Source organism: Acipenser ruthenus, chromosome 9 (assembly GCF_902713425.1).
Source record: "Acipenser ruthenus chromosome 9, fAciRut3.2 maternal haplotype, whole genome shotgun sequence".
Lineage (NCBI taxonomy): Eukaryota > Metazoa > Chordata > Actinopteri > Acipenseriformes > Acipenseridae > Acipenser > Acipenser ruthenus.
Window position 1 is genome coordinate 20,011,985 of NC_081197.1, and position 4,467 is coordinate 20,016,451.

Sequence of the window (4,467 nt, forward strand, 5' to 3'; positions counted from 1 at the left end):
CAGACATCGAATTGAATGAGCAGACCTTGAACTGAATGAGCAGACATTGAATTGTCACTCACACAACTGCCTCCAAGGCAGAGACTTCCATTGACACATACAACCTGCCTCCAAGACAGAGACTCCCACTGACACATACAACCTGCCTCCAAGGCAGAGGGCCCCCACTGAAACATACAACCTGCCTCCAAGGCAGAGGGCTCCCACTGACACATACAACCTGCCTCCAAGGCAGAGGGCTCCCACTGACACATACAACCTGCCTCCAAGGCAGAGGGCTCCCACTGACACATACAACCTGCCTCCAAGGCAGAGGCTCCCACTGACATATACAACCTGCCCCCAAGGCAGAGGCTCCCACTGACACATACAACCTGCCTCCAAGGCAGAGGCTCCCACTGATATATACAACCTGCCTCCAAGGCAGAGGCTCTCACTGATACAACCTGCCTCCAAGGCAGAGGCTCCCACTGACATAAACAACCTGCCTCCAAGGCAGAGGCTCTCACTGACACATACAACGTGCCTCCAAGGCAAGGGCTCCCACTGACATATACAACCTGCCTCCAAGGCAGAGGGCCATTAAAAAGATCATGTAATGAAGAATATAATTAATCAATATATTTAAATACACAGAAAATATAGTGCCATTAACCATACATAGATTTGTATGCAATTGTTGGAGAGTGCAGCTAGCGGCTGGTGTTGATTTGCAGGGAATCACGCAGATCACAGAGAAGTTTGGTGTAAAACCAATTATTTTTATTTAAGAACAATGATAAACAAAAAGCTAATTGAACAAAATATCAAACAATTTAAAGAAAGAAACAGTGGAAACCAAAAATAACTATTTATAGTCGCCTAATCACAGGTACTGACTTCAATAACTGAGTCCAACCATAGAGCTGCAAAACTGCCCTCTGATCTACACAAAAGGAAGATCCTGACTGAACAAACTGACAGCCTTTGTACCTTTCCAGGCCTACCCCTCCCCAGAATAAACCATTATGCAGGTGGTTATATAAAAACAAACCAGCAAACAGTTATCAATAATAAATAAAGTATTCAAAAATAAACAAATCAATGAATATACAGTATATATGTACTAAACATTAATCTAACACATGCATTAAAACTATGCTTTAAAACAAGCAGAGGGAAACTTAATTAAAATCAGCTATCCCCCCTTTCAATATCTTCTACAGGTACTGCCCTGCTACAGGAAGTCAGTACCCAGGGAAATCAATAAAAGCTTCCCTCACCAACATGGCTGGTTCCCCACTTCCTGTCAAGATGGAGGACCACACCCAACTCAGGTTACCTAAACCATTGCTTATCAAAAAACATGCACATTAAAATAACTGTTGTTCATTTTATATTAACAATACTACTGCAATACATTGCTCTGGAAGTGTGCACCCTTCCAAACCAACTATCTAAACAGTACTCTTGATTAACCTTTCTTTTGTTTTTCAGGACACTCCCAACCACAGGCCTCCAGTCCCGATACACCAGGTAAGTGAATTTTGTTTTTATTATTTTCCTTACTAGACCCAAGGTTCAGCAACACAATACACAAACAGTTAAAAAAAAACAATTTGCAGAAAATGTCCAGATACATACTGAGAAAAATGTGAGGGTCTCCTCCCCCACAGCAATAAAAAATAAAAGTACAACACTGTGATTCCATATTATCATTAAAGTTTTTGATAAAATTAGTTCATGGAGCTTTACTGAGGTCTCTGCCTGTCCGCCCATCCACCTATCTGAATGTCACACTTGCATTTCTGCTCACAGTCTATCTGGTGAACTGCTTATCAAATTGTCATGAAAGTTGGTAGTAACATTATTATCTTATGTTATTGAGAATATCAGTTTCTGGGGATATAGGGGGGTATCTATATGTCTGTTCATTAATCCATCTGTATCCCACACTTAAATTTTTGCATTAATCTGGACAATTGCTTATCAAATTGTTATGAAATATTGATGTGCAAAGTCCTTTTTCTATACTGTTCTGTAATGCTGTTCATACTGTGCAAATTCATCAACTTTTTCAATATACAGAAATTTAATTTACAGCCATGGCAGGGAATGGATGCTACTGACATACTTGTTTCATTCAGTGGTGAATCCTGACAATTAGGTTTCAAACATGTGCCAACCTACATCCAGTCATGTTAACATGTAAAAAAAACAGAAGCAGACTAGATACAAATATAAAAAATCAAGCTATGCCAATTTAAAGTGCTGGAGTGTTTATCAAAAGGCTGAGATGTTATCAGCTGGTATATCCATAAAGTATATACTCCACATACTCCTTTGGTAGAGTACTAATAACAAGGATAGTGTACAACATAATAACAATGAATGTATGGATCCCTTTTGGTAGCATTTTATCTGAACTTGAGAGCACACCATTCTCAAGAGGATTAAATACACAACATTAAAAACAGAAAATAATAACGCAGAATAGAAATAACATCAGGGAAGATCATTTCAACATCTGGGAATAAAACCTGGTTTCCAAGGACATACAAATTGTTAGAGTATTACCACAAAAAAAATCATTGTTAGAAAAGAGAAATAATGAAATCCCAGTTTGAACATCACAAGCTTTGGGGTCAGCTTAAAAGAGCACTGTTATGAACTTTCTGAAAACAAATCCATCTTCTCTGTCAGAAACTGAAATGTCCAGGTTAATGGATATTGTAGGAGCAACATTATGTAACTTAAAAGATGTGGGTCAAGATCAAGATGTGTTATGTGAGATAAAATGAGAAACTATATTCAGCTGCAAACAACTACATTTTTAAAAAACTTTAATATAAGAAGTGGCATTATGGTTGTATTTCATTTTAAGAGCGATCTTCATAAGACATAAGGGACATTTTTTAAATCTTCACTTTTCCCAATATGAAGATATGTTAATTAATTTGCCAGAATATAACACTAACAACAATAAAAAATAAGTATACAAGGAGCAAACCAGTAGTATTGAAAAAAAAAGCTTTTGCACTTAAATTACTTAAAGCGAGTGCGGTTAGCGCTTAATAGAAAAAGCACAATTTGTAATGCTAGTTTTATAATATCTAGTTATATATATATATGGCTCAAAGAGCTAGCTGCCCATATATATATATATATATTTTTTTTTTTCACAGGTTGTGTTGTGGATGGACGTTATGTGCCTGCAAGGTTTCTTTTTTGACTGCCAGGACCAGGGACAGCAATGCAAAGGATTCCACAAAGTCAGGACCACGGACAGCTCAGTGGAAACTTCCAGACTGCAGCAGAGCAGCCACACTTGTCTGCAGGTGTAATCAAGGCAAATCTGCAGACAGGCTTTACCAATCAGTCTGCTCTATTTAACTGCGCCCTGGGTTTTCTTTTGTTGTCTTTTTTTTAATCCTGGCAAGTGAAGGAATAGGAGGGCATTGGAGAGAGAACACTGTGGAGAGGAGTTTGGGAGAAAGAAAAGGAAATTATACCAAGGATTGAACACCCAACGACAAACTAGGACTAGACTGGAGAACCTGAATGACACTTGGACAATACTTCTGTATGAAAATTACCATCTGTAACGAACCCTGGCCTGTTGACTGATTGATTATTTTGTTTGTTTTGTTGACGTTTATAAAGAACACTCCCAAAGCCCCTCATCCTCTGCCAAAGCCTGTTAAAGTTTAAAACCTGTTTATTTTTACTTGTTCTTATATTGTGTGGTTTTGTGTGTAATCCCCACCTTACAAAGAACCCGCCCCAGAAAACGTCACAAAATATACTATATATATATATATATATATATATATATATATATATATATATATATATTCATTGCAAAAAAAAGTACGTTAAGATAACATAAAGTTTGCAACACACCCACAAAACTAGGGAAATAGGGGTTAAGATATTACAATACATCAGTCTTCACTAGGACATGTTCTACCTTGGCATTGCAGCATAGTTAAGGAAAGTGTGGAGTCTCCCCTGGTACCCACAATGTGTAATAGTTGGCTGTGGCAGCACAGAAGCCTGCCCTTGTAAATAGTGTACTATTGATTGGGTTTCTAAATAAGTTTAGTTTTGTTTGATTAAATAAAATGTGTTAAATTTTGTAAAAGCAAATTGTGTGTGGGATGGCAGGGCTGGGAGGTTAGACCTCCCTCCCTGATTGAAAACAATGTGCAGCAGGTGGCCAGGTGTCACGTGAAGAACTGATAATCAATTAACACGTGTGGATAGCCAGGGAGAGGGAACCGGATGGACCAACCACGATTATCACTGCGTGTGTAACTGGGATAATTGTTATAACTAGGGTAGGGATTAATTTCTCCCGTCTCTCAGTGGATACCCACACAGTAACAGAACACCCCTGTTGTATTGGATTTAAATGAGTGATTTATGTATGTACATGCCACATGTTCTTGTATGTCTTTAAAAACATTGACAAAGTAAATATATTTC

At 38.1% G+C, this 4,467-nt stretch overlaps 1 long non-coding RNA gene across 1 annotated transcript; it reads left to right on the forward strand.

The window, feature by feature from the left end:
* The first annotated feature begins 1,254 nt into the window (after positions 1 to 1,254).
* Positions 1,255 to 3,669, forward strand: LOC131737987 (uncharacterized). The gene is made up of 3 exons (XR_009329552.1): positions 1,255 to 1,316; positions 1,477 to 1,515; positions 3,165 to 3,669. It is a non-coding gene; the product is annotated as an uncharacterized LOC131737987 (long non-coding RNA).
* The last annotated feature ends 798 nt before the right edge of the window (positions 3,670 to 4,467 follow it).